This window comes from Erinaceus europaeus, chromosome 9 (assembly GCF_950295315.1).
Source record: "Erinaceus europaeus chromosome 9, mEriEur2.1, whole genome shotgun sequence".
In the NCBI taxonomy this organism is placed as follows: Eukaryota; Metazoa; Chordata; class Mammalia; order Eulipotyphla; family Erinaceidae; genus Erinaceus; species Erinaceus europaeus.
In genome coordinates, this window is record NC_080170.1 from 83,557,969 (window position 1) to 83,575,242 (window position 17,274).

The 17,274-nt window shown below is 39.0% G+C and overlaps 1 long non-coding RNA gene across 2 annotated transcripts in view; it reads right to left on the minus strand.

The window, feature by feature from the left end:
• Positions 1-469: 469 nt before the first annotated feature.
• The window catches only part of LOC132540238 (uncharacterized), a 48,164-nt gene continuing 31,359 nt past the window's right edge, over positions 470-17,274 (minus strand). The window contains exon 2 of one of the 2 annotated variants that reach the window (XR_009551445.1): positions 470-565. This is a non-coding gene — a long non-coding RNA (uncharacterized LOC132540238). Of the gene's footprint in view, positions 570-17,274 lie in introns of both variants that reach the window. The other variant, XR_009551446.1, reaches the window with a different exon arrangement.

Sequence of the window (17,274 nt, forward strand, 5' to 3'; positions counted from 1 at the left end):
ACACCAAGGAGGTGACTATAACTTAATTTGGGTTAAGAATTAGAGTAGGGAAAAAAGGGGAAAAAAAAAAAGGGAAAAAAATTTTTTTTCTTCCTTTTAATTTTCAAGCATACATCCTTCCTGCCCCCCCGCCCCCATAACCAGTCCTTTTCTTTACCAAATACCTGTCCCAGCAGGGAGTATCATTAATTCTAAGTCTATACCCTTCTGAAACCTCTGGCCTTTTTTCTTTCTAAGTAGCCAACAACCCCACCTCACCCTGCATAGCTAATTAAATAATTAAAAATAAATACATTAAAAAAAAACCCTTTCCTTTCACTGCCCTTTTATGACTGTTCTTTTTCTTATCTTTTTCTTTTTTTTCTCTCTCTCTTTTTTTTTCTTTTTCTCATTCTTGTCATCCCTTCTTCCTTAATCCTACAACTTCCAAAGTCACAGCCCCCAGCCCCCACACCAACAAACAGTGTGCTTTTATGAATTCACTGATACACATTTGGGAATTTCCTTTCACTGCTCTTTAATTACAGCTCCTTTTCTTATCTTTTCCCTTTTCTCTCTCTTGTCTCTCTCTCTTTTTTTTTTAATCTTGTCATACACTTCTTCCTTCTTCTTTGCCTTTCTGAATTTGTGAATTATTTTGGGGATGAAATAGGACTCAGAGTGGACTCTCTATGTGTGTATCTCTGCTCTAGTTCCCTTTCCCCTCTTGTTACCCCTAGAATATACAGTGGATAGTAGATTTGCAAAACTGTCTATTCTTGCTATCCTTTCTTTCTTTTCTCTTTCTTCACTGGGATTTGGTTACTATTTTTTCACGGACTGGAGAAATTATTTGGCTAACTGGTAACGATTAAACTACTTCAATACTTGCTTTAGTTGCTACTGTAATTCCTGAGGTTGGTGAGTGCAATTGTCATAAAAGTATTTAGTACAGTGTTACTTGTACTCAAGGCACAACAACTGAGGAACAACAGAGCATAAAAAAAAAGAAACACATAAATCAAAAAAATGGGTAGATCAAAAACAAATAAAACTGCTACTCCAATGAGTGAAGACAAGAGCCCAGAAGAAACTACAAATCATCCAGAAGTAACCATAGATAAGAAAAAGTATGCAAGCAATAATATACTTATTAATCACAGAAATGAAAACATCATTGGAGGAAAGGAATGGCAGTACTAGGGAAACAACAGTTGAGACCCCCAAGGAAAATACTGATTATCTTGAGGCAATTAGAGAACTGAAAGCTGAAATAGCTGTAATGAAGAAAGAAGCTGAGGCAAGGGAAAGCAGACTAACAGAAGCAGAAAACAGAATCAGTCAGACAGAGGATGAGTTAGAGAAAACGAAGAAACAGGTAAAAGAGCTTAAAAAAAGATTGAGAGACACTGAAAACAACAACAGAGACATATGGGATGATCTCAAAAGAAGTAACATTTGTATAAGTGGCCTGCCAGAGGAAGAAAGAGAGGAAGGGGAAGCAAACATTCTAGAGGAAATAATAGAAGAAAACTTCCCAGACCTGAATAACAGAAAGGACATCAAGATTCAAGAGGCCCAGAGAGTACCAAACAGAATCAACCCTGACCTGAAGACACCAAGACACATCATAGTCACAATGAGAAGAAGTAAGGATAAAGAAAGGATCCTAAAGGCTGCAAGAAAGAAACAAAAAGTCACATACAAGGGAAAACCCATAAGATTATCTGCAGACTTCTCTACTTAAACTCTAAAAGCCAGAAGGGAATGGCAAGATATTTATCAAACCCTGAATGTAAAAGGGTTTCAACCAAGGATAATATATCCTGCTAGACTTTCATTCAAACTAGATGGAGGGATCAAAACCTTCTTAGATAAACAACAGTTAAAGGAGGCAACCGTCACCAAGCTGGCCCTGGAAGAGGTTCTAAAAGACCTCTTATAAACAAGAACATCACTATTATACTGGCAATATATCAGAGCAAACAAAAATTTTTTTGAACAATGGCACTACAATACATTAAATCCATAATATCAATAAATGTCAATGGCTTAAACTAACCCATCAAAAGGCACAGAGTGGGGGGATGGATCAGAAAACATAATGCAACCATATGCTGCTTGCAAGAATCCCATCTGTCACAACAAGATAAACACAGACTTAAAGTGAAAGGATGGAAAACTATCATACAGACTAACGGACCTCAAAAAAGGGCAGGAACAGCCATTCTCATTTCAGATACAATAGATTTTAAGTTAAATATGGTAATAAAAGATAGGCAAGGACAGTACATAATGATTATAGGATCAATCAGCCAAGAAGACTTAACAATTATTAACATCTATGCACCCAATGAGGGACCATCTAAATACATCAAGCACCTACTGAAAGAATTTCAAAAATACATCAATAGTAATACAATAATAGTGGGAGACTTCAATACCCCACTCTCACACTTAGACAGATCAACAAAGCAGAGAACCAATAAAGATACAAGAGAACTGAATGAAGAGATTGACAGACTAGACCTCTTGGACATTTACAGACTCCTCCACCCCAAAAAACTGGAATACACCTTCTTTTCAAATCCACATAACACATACTCAAGGATAGACCACATGTTAGGCCACAAAGACAGCATCAATAAATTCAAGAGCATTGAAATCATCCCAAGTCTTTTCTCAGACTGTAGTGGAGTAAAACTAACATTTAACAACCAACAGACAATTATTATAAGTCACAGAATTTGGAAACTAAACAACATACTCCTTAAGAACCACTGTGTCTGAGACTCACTCAAGCAGGAAATTCAAATGTTCCTGGAAACTAATGAAAATGAAGACATAACCTATCAAAATATTTGGGACTCAGCTAAAGCAGTACTAAGAGGGAAACTTATAGCCATACAATCACATATTAAACACCAAGAAGAAGCTCAAATGAACGACCTTACTGCACACGTCAAGGACTTGGAGGAAGAGGAACAAAGGAACCCTAAAGCAACTAGAAGGACAGAAATCACTAAAGTTAGAGCAGAAATAAACAACATCGAAAATAAAAGAACCATACAAAAGATCAATGAAGCCAAATGTTGGTTCTTTGAAAGATTAAAGAAAATTGACAAATCCCTATCCAGACTCACCAAACAAAAAAGAGAGAAGACTCAAATTAATAGAATTGTAAACGATGCAGGAGATATCACAACTGACACCACAGAAATCCAGAGAATCCTGTGAATCTCCTATAAAGAACTATATGCCACCAAGCTAGAGAATCTGGAAGAAATGGAACAATTCCTAGAAACATATGCCCTTCCAAAACTGAACCAAGAACAACTACAAAGTCTAAATGCACCAATCACAGACAAAGAAATTGAAACCGTTATTAAGAATCTCCCCAACAACAAAAGTCCTGGACCAGATGGCTTCACAAACGAATTCTACAAAACTTTCAGGAAACAGTTAGTACCCATACTTCTTAAGCTATTCCATAAGACTGAAGAAACAGGAATACTCCCTTCCACCTTTATGAAGCCAACATCACCCTGATACCAAAAGCTGATAGGGACAGAACAAAAAAGGAAAACTGTAGACCAATATCTCTGATGAACACAGATGACAAAATATTAAACAAGATCTTGGCCAACCAGATACAGCAACATATCAAAAAGATTGTTCAGCACGACCAAGTGGGATTCATACCAGGATGCAAGGCTGGTTCAACACCCATAAGTAAATCAATTTCATTCACCACATCAATAAAAGCAAAGCCAAAAAACCACATGATTATCTCAATAGATGCAGAGAAAGCCTTTGACAAAATCCAACATCCATTCATGCTCAAAATTCTACAAAAAATGGGAATAGATGGGAAATTCCTCAAGATAGTGGAGTCTATACATATATAGCAAACCTACAGCCAACATAATACTCAATGGACAAGAGCTGAAAGCATTCACCCTCAGATCAGGGACTAGACAGGGCTGTCCACTGTCACTGTTACTCTTCAACATAGTATTGGATGTTCTTGCCATAGCAATCAGGCAAGATAAAGAAATCAAAGGAATACAGAATGGAAGGGAAGAAATCAAGCTCTCACTATTTGCAGGTGATATGATAGTATACATAGAAAAACCTAAAGAATCCAGCAGAAAACTACTGGAAGTTATTAGGCAATAGAGCAAGGTATCAGGCTACAAAATCAATGTACAAAAATCAGTGGCATCTTTATGCAAACACTAAATCTGAAGAAGAAGACATCCAGAAATCACTCCCACTTACTGTTTCAGCAAAATCAATCAAATACCTAGGAATAAAGTTGATCAAAGAAGTGAAAGACTTGTATGCTGAAAACTATGAGTAGCTACTCAAGGAAATAGAAACGGATACCAAGAAATGGAAAGATATCCCATGCTCATGGATTGGAAGAATAAATATCATCAAAATGAATATTCTCCCCAGAGCCATATACAAATTTAATGGAATACCCATCAAAGTTCCACCAAGCTTCTTTAAGAGAATAGAACAAACACTACCATCATTTATCTGGAACCTGAAAACACCTATAATTGCCAAAACCATCTTAAGGAAAAGAAACAGAAATGGAGGCATCACACTCCCAGACCTCAAACTATATTATAATGCCATCATCATCAAAACAGCATGGTACTGGAACAAAAATAGGCAAACAGAGCAGTGGAACAGAATTGAAAGCCCAGAAATAAATGCCCACACCTATGGACATCTAATCTTTGATAAGGGGGCCCAAAGGAGTAAATGGAAAAAGGAGGCTCTCTTCAATAAATGGTGCTGGGAAAACTGGGTTGAAACATGCAGAAGAATGAAATTGAACCACTTTATCTCACCAGAAACAAAAATCAACTCCAAATGGATCAAAGACCTAGATATCAGACCAGAAACAATCAAATACTTAGAGGAAAACATTGGTAAAACACTTTCCCACCTACACCTCAAGGACATCTTTGATGAATCAAACCCAATTGCAAGGAAGACTAAAGCAGAAACAAACCAATGGGACTACATCAAATTGAAAAGGTTCTGCACATCCAAAGAAACTATTAAACAAACAGAGAGACCCCTCACAGAATGGGAGAAGATCTTCACATGCCAGACATCAGACAAGAAACTAATCACCAAAATATATAAAGAGCTCAGCAAACTTAGCACCAAAAAAGCAAATGACCCCATCCCAAAATGGGCAGAGGATATGAAAAAAACATTCACTACAGAGGAGATCCAAAAGGCTAACAAACATATGAAAAACTGCTCTAGGTCACTGATTGTCAGAGAATGCAAATTAAGAGAACACTAAGATACCACCTCACTCCTGTAAGAATGGCATACATCAAAAAGGACAGCAGCAACAAATGCTGGAGAGGATGTGGGGACAGAGGAACCCTTTTACATTGCTGGTGGGAATGTAAATTGGTACAGCCTCTGTGGAGAGCAGTCTGGAAAACTCTCAGAAGGCTAGACATGGACCTTCCATATGATCCAGTAATTCCTCTCCTGGGGTTATACCCCAAGGACTCCATAACACCCAACAAAAAGAGGTGTGTACTCCTATGTTCATAGCAGCACAATTCATATTAGCTAAAACCTGGAAGCAACCCAGGTGCCCAACAACAGATGAGTGGCTGAGAAAGCTGTGGTATATATATACAACGGAATACTATGCAGCTATCAAGAACAATGAACCCACCTTCTCTGACCCATGTTGGACAGAGCTAGAAGCAATTATGTTAAGTGACCTAAGTCAGAAAGATAAAGATGAGTATGGGATGATCCCACTCATCAACAGAAGTTGAGAAAGAAGATCTGAAAGGGAAACTAAAAGCAGGACCTGACCAAATTGTAAGTAGGGCACCAAAGTAAAAACCCTGTGGTGAGGGGTAGACATGCAGCTTCCTGGGACAGTGTGGGGTGGGAGTGGGTGGGAGGGATGGGTCACAGTCTTTTGGTGGTAGGAATGGTGTTTATGTACACTCCTAGCAAAATGTAGACATATAAATCAGTAGTTAATTAATATGAGAGGGGGAAAATCAATTGTATGTCTCAAAGTTTCTCAAAACACAAACAGAATCTTTTTAATATATAGGCTGTGTATTTGATATGTGGACTCTCTCAAAAGCCTAGACCAAGTTGATTAGAAGCATCTAATAGCATAGCTATATACAGGATACTGGATACTGTATCAGCAAACCCTAACAAAAGTACTTTTCAAAGTTAATCCAATTACCAAATAATGTGATGATAACATTAACTATCGATTGTCTTTTTGAACCCTAAGACAGCAGGAACCTCACATCTCCACTATAGCGCCCCTACTTCCCCCTGTCCTGGAACCCTTGGATAGGGCCCACTTTCCCGTATGCCTCTCCCAATCCATATCAAATAATATTGCATCCGCCGATCACAATCTAACCAACGCAACGATTGTCACCTCAACATGCTTCACCTCAGACTGTCTCCAGAGACTTCATGTGTGGAATGACAACCCTTCAGCTTCATTACTCGGGTGAGACCTTTCCTTTTATAGTACACTCTAATTTCATCTCAGGTGTTTCACTTTCTAACAAAGTCCCATAACCTAGATATACACCAGTTTCTGTTAGAGAGAGCTTATATTCACACGTATCCATAAACTACTGCAAAATATATACCTGAAAGCAGAAGTACACTAGAGTTTGCAGTGAGTACCCCCCTAACAGTTCCTCTCCACTATTCCAAGCTTTGGGTCCATGATTGCTCAACAATCTGTTTGGCTTTGTATGTTAACTCTCTTTTCAATCACCAGGTTCCAGATGCCACCAGGATGCTGGCCAGGCTTCCCTGGATTGAAGACTCCACCAATATGTCCTGGAGCTCAGCTTCCCCAGAGACCCACCCTACTAGGGAAAGAGAGAGGCACACTGGGAGTATGGACCGACCAGTCAATGCCCATGTTCAGCAGGGAAGCAATTACAGAAGCCAGACCTTCTACCTTCTGTAACTCTCAATGACCCTGGGTCCATGCTCCCAGAGAGATAGAGAATGGGAAAGCTATCAGGGGAGGGGGTGGGTTATGGAAATTTGGTGGTGGGAATTGTGTGGAGTTGTACCCCTCCTACCCTATGGTTTTGTTAATTAATCCTTTCTTAAATAAAAAATAAAAATAAAAAAATAAAATAAAAGGAAGACATACCACTGGGAGTGGGGAGTTGGGAGCTATTCATTCAGGCACCAAGTGCCAGCAATAATTCTTGTGAGAATTTATAAAAGAGGATAAACAGCTAGCAGGGGCAGCCTCTGAGCTCCTTTCAGATAATAACACTGTATCTGCCAGTGGGTACTTTTGTGAATGTAAATGTTTATTGGACTAAGTACTCTGAGGATCAAACTTCCAGAGTCACCACCTGGGCTAGTCAGGTCAAGCATGGTCCATAACTACAGCAGTATTAAGAAATTTACACACACACAAAAATTGAGCTACAAGAATCATAGAGCAATATTATGACATTTATACCAGTAAATATTTAGATTAAAAAAGAAGAAACATATCAAAGTAACGATGTAAGCTCCAATCTGGGAAAAAATAATAAAGTAAAGCTGAATTAATGGGAAGGAAAAATATTTTAAATAATAATCACTGAAATTGAAAACATACAAACACTAAGGGGGATTAATGAAACAAAAAGCTAGGCATTTTCTTTAAATCAATAATATTGACATACTTCTAAAAGGGATGAAAAAAGAGAAAAGAAAAAAAAAAAAAAACTCAAATTACCAGTAGAAGGAATGAAACAGTCACTATCAGTACAGATTCTGCATACATTCAAAGGACAGAAAAGGAATACTATTAACAACTCTGCCCACATAAACAGGCCAAGTTAGATAAAATGTTCAATTCAAAAGCTCAAACTACCACACCACACCACATCTTTTCAATATGCAGCAGATAATTTGCATTACCCTGAACTCTTAAAGACATTTAATTTGCAGTTTATCTGAAAAATAGAAAGACCTAGGGCAAGAGGGACAGTGTAGTAGTTATGCCAATGACTTTTATGCCTGAGGCTCTGAGGTCCTAGGCTCAGTCCCCAGCATCAACATAAACCAGAGCAGAGCAGTGCTCTGGTCTTTGTCTCTCTTTCTCTCTATCGCACCTTAAAAGTAAAATAAAAAATTTAAAAATAATAAAGACTATAGGAAATAACTACATACTGTCCAATTTCAGTGGTGTTAATATTTTACCATATATGTTTTATTTTATTTTATTTTCCATTGCCTTCATCTTTCTGGGCTGATTGAGAGCAAGAGCTCCCCATTTTGAGAGTTCCCCAATCTTAGGGATTTGTTTCTTTTCAACTAAAAGTTGAGAAACAAGCTAGTCTCTCCCCATCTGGGCAGCTAGCTATAGATAATTAGCCTGCAAGAGTGATGATAATGCAAATTAACGCTTATATAACAGTTTAAAATTGAATGTTCCCCCTCATTCTGCTTCTGTTTACCTGCTTTGCTGAGAGAAAACTTGGTGTCATAGATAGAGATTGGAATGTATTGTTTAGGTAAAGATTAGGGTGGAATGTGCCCTTTGCTTTGCTTAAGGCAAAGATTAGAATGTAGTGTGCATCTTTTTTTCCTTGAGACATCCTGTTTGTGTAACCCCCATCCCTTGAGAGTATAAATAGGGGGTCTCAGAGTTGCCTAAGGTTCCTAGCTAGGGATCTGTCCCAGTTAGTGAAACCTCAGCACTGAGTTCCCTCTGTATGCGTGTCTTGTGTGTCTATGTGAATAAATTGTTGAACTTGGATCGACCTTCTCGTAGTGCATCCCGTGAGTACCCATTCTTTGGGGAAACTGACGATCCTTCCTAGCCGACTGAATCCACATGGATCCCAGTCACTTTCAAGCCAGCAACAAGCAGCTCCTGACAGCTTTCAACCTGACCTGTTGACTGGCTACGGAATAAGGGCAAACTCTAGAAGAAAAAGAATTGTTGAACATCCTTACTCTGTCTGTGTCTCTGTTGGCTTGCGATCTGGCTTGGTCAGTGGTTTCCTAACACTGATTTTTTCATACAGAAAAAGGCACCAAAACTTCATCCAATGCAGTGGGAACTGGGCTTGAATCTAGGTTGGAAATGTGGAAATTTTGAATCACTAGTAGATGAGCAATTTTACTGGCCTTATTTGAGTTTTTTTTTTTTTTTTTTTTTTAATGCAGTGCTGGGGATTGAACCTGGAGTTCAGTAAAAAAAAATAATAAAAAGCAACAAAAGGGAATAAATAAATATTTTTGAAAAAGAATTTAGATGTTATCCTCTCAGATAGCAGGGGTTTTTATTATTATTTTATTGGTGTCTTAGTGATTTACAGTATAGTTAAATTTTTTTATTATTATTTATTTTCCCTTTTGTTGCCCTTGTTTTATTATTGTTGTAGTTATTATTGTTGTTGTTATTGATGTCATCGTGGTTAGATAGGACAGAGAGAAATGAAGAGAGGAGGGGAAGACAGAGAGAAGGAGAGAAGGATAGACAAGTGCAGACCTGCTTCACCTCCTGTGAAGCGACTCCCCTGCAGGTAGCGATCCCAGGATCCTGGGCTTCAACCGGGATCCTTACAATGGTCCTTGCGCTTCATGCCACACTGCACTACCGCCTGGCTCCCAGTATAGTTTTTTGTTAATTAAATTTTTAAATTGTTTTTATTTATTTATTGGATAGAGACAGCTAGAAATCGAGAGAGAAGGGAATGAATGAGGAGAGAGACAGAGAGACACCTGCTGCACTGCTTTACCCCTCACAAAGCTTTCCCTCTGTAGGTGGGGACTGAGGCTTGAACTCTGGTCCTTGCACATTGTAATATATGCGTTCAACTAGGTGAGCCACTACCTGGCCCCCTTGACACATGAGGAAAATCCCTTTTTTAAATTTCATTTTTTATTAATGGCTTACTATTGTTTTTACAAAGGCACAAGATAATAGGGGTACAGTTTCATGCCATTCCCACACCATTGGAAACTGCAATGGTCCTCCCAACGTCAGAGATATGGATTGACTATTATTTCTATAATATATCTATCATATACATATACACATATATATATTCATATGATATAACACACACATATCTAATATATATGATATTTTTTCTATAGACCTGTCTTCTATTTTTTCCTGAGTCATGCCTGTAGCTATTAATACTTCTAAATGTCTTTCTTTCTTCTTCTTCTTCTTCTTCTCTCTCTGGGTCCTGGTAAAATTGAGTTTCAGAGTCCATTAGTCATCTCCCCCCAGTTTTTCTATCCCCCTGGGAATATGGACCAAAATTCTTTATGCATGTGAAGGTGGGAGTTCTTGCTTCTGTAATTGCTTCTCTGCTGGACATGGGCATTGGCAGGTCAATCCATACCTCCGGCCTGTTTCTATTTTTCCTCAGTGGGGTAGGCTCTGGAGAGGTGAGGTTCCAGGAAGCACTGGTGAGATCATCTGTCCAGGGAGTTCAGGATGGAATCATAGTAGCATCTGCAACTTGGTGTCTAAATGGCAGTAAAGATATAAAACAGCACAAAATGTTTAATAAACAGGAAGAAGAAAGTAGGAATAGAGCAGGTAAGAATATTGATTTTTAGATAGTAATAAGCTAGGAAGAATATTTTAGGTTTTTTTCCTAGGGGTCCGTGACTTTAATAATTTTTGCTTGAGCTTGGTATACAGATAAACTCAGAATATTGTCTGCAAAGATGTTTTCAGAGTTGAGAATAGAACTAGAAAGCTGGATTAGGGCAGAGAGTAGCTCCCAAATATGAGGGAAGTATAAAAATACCATTAACTGTTAACCCCATTGATCTGACCTAGAGCCCATATATATTCATATTTAGTGCAGGGGCTTGTATAACCTCAGAGTCCCTGTCAGTCTGAGCTCACAATCCATGGTCACATATGGGAACATTCTAAGCTGCGTTTATTTCAGGACCTATCTTCTTTGAGTGGCATGGTAGGATGACCCAGCCTCCTTTCAGGAAATGGAATGGATAGTCCCTACCATTGCTACTTTATAGTGAGGGCATGGTCCTGGAGACGTCTTTAAAAGGGTTTATGATTGGGGGTCGGGCGGTAGCACAGCAAGTTAAGTGCAGGTGGTGCAAAGTGCATACCGGCATAAGGATTCTGGTTTGAGCCCCAGGCTCCCCACCTGTAGGGACGTCGCTTCACAAGCAGTGAAGCAGGTCTTCAGGTGTCTATTTTTCTCTCCCCCTCTCTGTCTTCCCTTCCTCTCTCCATTTCTCTCTGTCCTATAAAACAACAACGACATCAATAATAATAATAATAACAACAAGGGCAACAAAAATGGGTGGAAAAATAGCCTCCAGGAGCAGTAGATTAGCAGTGCTGGCACTGAGTCCCAGCAATAACCCTGGAGGCAAAAAAAAAGGGGGTTATCAATCCATATCAAATAATATTGCATCTGCCGATCACAACCTAATCAATGCAACGATTGCCACCTCAACATGCTTCACTTCAGACTGTGTCCAGAGACTTCACGTGTGGAATGACAACCATTCAGCTTCATTACTCGGGTGAGACCTTTCCTTTCATAGTATACTCTAATTCCATCTCAGGTGGTTCACTTTCTAACAAAGTCCCAAAACCTAGATATATATATATATATATATATCTCAGTTTCTGTGAGAGAGAGCATATGTTCACACGTATCCATAAACTACTGCAAAATATATACCTGAAAGCAGAAGTACACTAGCGTTTGCAATGAGTATCCCCCTAACACTTCCTCTCCACTATTCCAAGCTTTGGGTCTATGATTGCTCAACAATCTGTTTGGCTTTGTATGTTAACTCTCTTTTCAGTCACCAGGTTCCAGATGCCATCAGGATGCCGGCCAGGCTTCCCTGGACTGAAGACCCCACCAATGTGTCCTGGAGCTCAGCTTCCCCAGAGACCCACTCTACTAGGGAAAGAGAGAGGCAGACTGGGGGTATGGACCGACCAGTCAACGCCCGTGTTCAGCGGGGAAGCAATTAGAGAAGCCAAACCTTCCACCTTCTACAACCCACAATGACCCTGGGTCCATGCTCCCAGAGGGATAGAGAATGGGAAAGCTATCAGGGGAGGGGGTGGGTTATGGAGATTGGGTGGTGGGAATTGTGTGGAGTTGTACCCCTCCTACCCTATAATTTTGTTAATTAATCCTTTCTTAAATAAAAAAAGGGGGTTATGATTATGTTCCTAATGAATGCTGCCAGGTGTTGAGTGTCATTTGTCGTATTTAAACCAGTATTAGGTTTATGGGGTCTGGCCTCAAGTTGGAAAGGAAATATACCTAGGATTTTAGTGGAGTCTAAGTTAAATGAGGACTGTTTATAATATTCCTATGATATTTATATCTGCAAAAATTCTCACACCCAAGTTAAGTGCATTCTCACCATTGTGCACCACAATCTAGTACCTCTTTTTTTTTTTTTTTTTTTTTATTAGTGATCCAGAGAGAGCAGGGGCATAGCACTGCTCAGCTCTGGCTGATGGTGGTGTAGAAGACTGAACCAGAGCTTCCGACATGGAAATCTTTTTTTTTTTTTTATTTTTATTTTTTTTTATTTAAGAAAGGATTAATTAACAAAACCATAGGGTAGGAGGGGTACAACTCCACACAATTCCCACCACCAATCTAGTACCTCTTGACTCACTTTCTTCCCCTTCTTGTCCAAATTCCTTTGTTTTAGTGCAGTACACCATCTTCAGTACTCCGTGTTTTTCCCCCCTTTCTGTCCCTTTCTTCAAGTTCCATGCAGAAGTGAGTTCATCCAATATTTTTCCTTCCCTTTTTGGCTTATTCTCACTCAACATGGTTTTTTCAAGTTCTATCTAAATTGAGACAAAGTAATGATTTTCATCACTTTTTAACTGCTGAGTAGTATTTCATTGTTTATAAATACCATAACTCTCTTAGCCACTCATCTGTTGCTGGGTATCTGGGTTGCTTCCAGACTTGGGCTATTACAAATTGTGCTACTGTGAACATAACTTTGATTAGGTTTTTTTCCCCTTGAGTAAATCCCCAGGTGATAAATTGCTGAGTCACTGTTTAGGCTCATAAGAACCACTGGTCTACTTTTCACATGGATTAGACCAATTTACATTCCCACCAATGGTGTAGAAGAGTTCCTTTTACTCCACATCCTTCCCAACATATGTTTTGTCTGTCCTTTCTAATGTGTGGTATTCTCACAGGTATAAAGTGGTATTTCATTGTTATTTGTATGTCTTTGATCATCAGTGACTTGGAGCACTTTTTCATTAGCTTGTTGACCTTTTGGATCTCTCATTTGGTGAGGATTCTGTCCATGTTCTCTCCTCATTTCTTGTTTTTCTTAATTGTCTTAATTACATTTATTTTTTGGATAGAGACAGCCACAAATCCACAAAGTAGGGAGGAATAGCGAGGGAGAGAGAGAGACAACTTGCAGCACTGTTCACTTTGAAAGCTTTATCCCTGAAGGTGGGGACTGGGGGCTCATAACATGTGTGCTCAACCAGGTGTGCCACCACTGGCCCCCCCTCCCGATTTCTTCCCTCTCTTTTCCTGTCATTAAAAAAATTATTGATTTAATTATGATCAACAAATTTATTGAATAAGAGGGGCACAATTCCACACAGATCTCACCATCAGAGTTCTGTATCCCATCCCCTCTATTGGAAGCTTTTCTACTCTTTATCCCTCTGGGAGTATGAACCTAGGATCACTAAGGGTTGCAAAAGATAAAAGCTGTGGCTTCTGTCATTGATTCTCTGCTGGACATTGGCATTGGCAGGTCCATACTTCTAGCCTGTTTATATCTTTCCCTCGTGGGGAGGGCTTTGGAGAGGTGGGGTTCCAGGATACATTGGTGAGGTTATCTACCCAGGGAAGTCAGGTTGGTGTCATGGTAGCATCTGCAACTTGGTGACTGAAAAGCACTAAGATATAAAGCACAACAAATTGTTTAATAATTTGCAGCCTAGAGGTAAGAATATAGCAGGTGAGATTTGGGGCCTCCATTTTGGAAAAAGCTAGTAGGTCTATTTTAGGTATATTCCAATGAGGCCCATGACTTTACTAATTTTTGCTTGAGCCCAACAGCTAACATGCAGGTAGTCTAAAGTTATTGTCTTGGGAGATGGTGTCAGAGTTGGAAATATGACTAGAAAACTGAATCAGGGAAGAGAGTAGCTCCAAAGTATGGGAAAAGTATATAAGTCCCATTAACTATAACTCCCATTGATCTGACCTGGGACCCATATTCAGCATAGGAGCCTGTGTAACCTCTGCATCCCTGTAAGTCTGAGCTTACATTCTGCAGTCATAGCTAGGAACATTCTCTTCTCGGCTGCACTCATTTCAGGGTCAGTCTTCTTTTAGTGGCAGAGTATGTTGACCCAGTCTCCCTTCAAAGAGTGTGGCAGTCCCTACCATTGTTGTTTCACGTTGAGGGAAAAGTCCAGAAGAGGTCCACAAGTGAGTCCACGATGCTGATTCTGGTGGGGATGACTAGTGATGATGGAGAAAGGGATCTGCCAGAGGTCTAGGCCCATTATATCTATGTGGAAATCTCAGGATTCCCTGACTTGGGCCCCGTCATTGAAGTATGCTAGTCTTTTTTGCCCATAGCCAGCCTTTGTAGTCCTTACTTTAACCGACAAGGGTAGCCTTAGAGTGATTGATGCAAGTGACATAGGAAGAGGGTGAGGAGAGTATTTAGGTCTAAATAGGAAATATTTGATTAAGTACTTTATGGTGTCTTTCTTAGGTCTTTCTACTTGCCTGCTGTACTTATTGAATCATTGAAAACTATTGTGTACTTTTACTTTAAGGTACTTAATTTCCCCTTAACTTATGGATACACGTATACATGTGCACTCATGGCCTCTGGCTGTTATCTAGATTCTGTGGCTTTGTTAGGAATGTGCTAACCAAAGTGGAATTAGGGAGTCCTGTGAGCTAGGAAAGGTCTCACCAGAGTAATGGAGCTGAAGGGTTGACATTCCTGAAGTGGCATCTCTAGACACAATCTGAAGTGAAATATTTTGAGGTGGTACTGGTTGCACTGATTTGGCTGAGATCAGTAGATGCAGTATCAAATGGTATAGATCAAGAGAAGCATGAAGAATGAGCCATGCCCAAGAGGTTCCAGGATGGGGAGAAATATGGATTTTATAGAGAATGAGGAAAGTTCCCACAGTTTTAGAGGTTAAGAAGGCAACAGATAGTTATTGTTATAACCATGTTATTTGGAAATTTGGCTTGTTTTAAAAATCCTATGGTTAGGATTTACTGTACCATATAAGACCATATACAATTAATGCCACTTAATGCTATTTACAAATAACTCTATCTTACATACTGACAAGACCAGCTACTTCTAGTCTAAGATTATAGGTGATTTATTATTTCAAAGAAAAAAAGGCATTATTGGAAATGTATTAACAATTTAAGCCCATTGTTAAAATTCAATCAGGTTACCAATTTGAAACCTTAAGTGTTTAGATTGAAGGAATATATACTCGGAACTGGGGTTCATGCATCAAAAAGTTTGAGGCATTCAATCTATTTTTCCCTGCTCATAGTGATTAAATAGTGATTTATAAGATTATAAGTCATATAGAAGTGTATATTAAAACCATTCCCACCACCAACGGTATGTGTCCCTATGGTGTGCCCTCTATAGTGAAGCTGAATATGAGTGGGATCATCCCATACTCATCTTTCTCTTTCTGACTTAGGTCACTTAACATAATTCCTTCTAGTTCCATCCAAGATGGGTTGGAGAAAGTGGGTTTATTATTCTTAATAGCTAAGTTGTATTGCATTGTGTATATATACCACAGCTTTCTCAGCCATTCATTTTCTGCTGCCTGAGTTGCTGCCAGGTTTTGGCTATTACAAATTGTGCTGCTATGAACATATTTGTACACATATCTTTTTGGATGGGTGTGCTTGATTCCTTAGGATATATCCCTAGGAGACGAATTATTTGGATCATAGGGAAGGTCCATTTCTAGCCTTGAAAACTGGGTTGAAACATGCAGAAGAACGAAACTAAACTATTTTTATTTCACCAGAAACAAAAGTAAACTCCAAATGCATAAAGGACCTGAATGTTAGACCAGAAACTATCAAGTACTTAGTGAAAATATTGGTGGAACACTTTCCCATCTAAATCTTAAAGACTTATTTTATGATACAAACCTAATTGCAGGGAAGACTAAAACAAACAAAAAAAAAAACAATGGGACTACATCAAACTGAAAAGCTTATGTTCAGCAAAAGAAACCATCATCCACACACAGACTCCTCACAGACTGGGAGATCTTCACATGCCATACATTATACAAGAGGCTAATAACCAAAATATATAAAGAGCTTACCAAAATTAGTAACAAAAAAGCATATGACCCAATTCAAAAGAGGGGAGAGGATATGAATAGAATATTCACTACAGAGGAGATACAGAAGGCCAAATGACATATGAAAATTTGCTCCACGTCATTGATTATCAGTGAAATGCAAATAAAGACAACAATGAGATACCACCTCATTCCCGGGAGAATGTCGTACATCAGAAATGACAGCAACAACAAAAGCTGGAGAAATTGTGAGAACAAAGGAACCCTCCTGCACTGCTGATGGGATTGTAAACTGGTCCAACCCCCTTGGAGAGTAGTTTGGAGAACCCTCACAATATCCTAGAAATGGATATTACCTATGACTGTCTCCCCATTTCTTAATGAGTTTTTTTTAATAGATGACCCCTAACAGATTATAAGTGTCCTCTAACACTCATAATGTTAGAGGAATTATTTATGTTTCCACTTCAGTTAATACTTTTGGAGATTAGCTGAAGAGCTGCAGTTCAAGCACCCTAAATTGATTCTCTTTCTCCAGTGTTATTCATGAAGTCACACATGGTTCAACACACACTCCCAACATGCTGCTGTACAATTGAATCTTAATGTTTTTTCTCTTGTGGGCCAGATGGAAACTGATCCAAGTTCTTGTTTAGTCTGCAAGATTTATCTTATGCAGTGAGAATTGGCAAAGATGCCTGTTACACTTGTTTGACACAGAGAGTTTATACAGCCACTGCTTTTTTTTTCCCTGGGGCAAGAAGCCTTTGGGAAAAAGTGGGGAGTCAAAAGGTTATGCAGTCAGATTATCATCTCTTTGCCCAAATATGACCCTTACTTTCTCTGCCACTAGAAAAATCCTTTCCATAAATTCTGTGAGGAAGATCTGT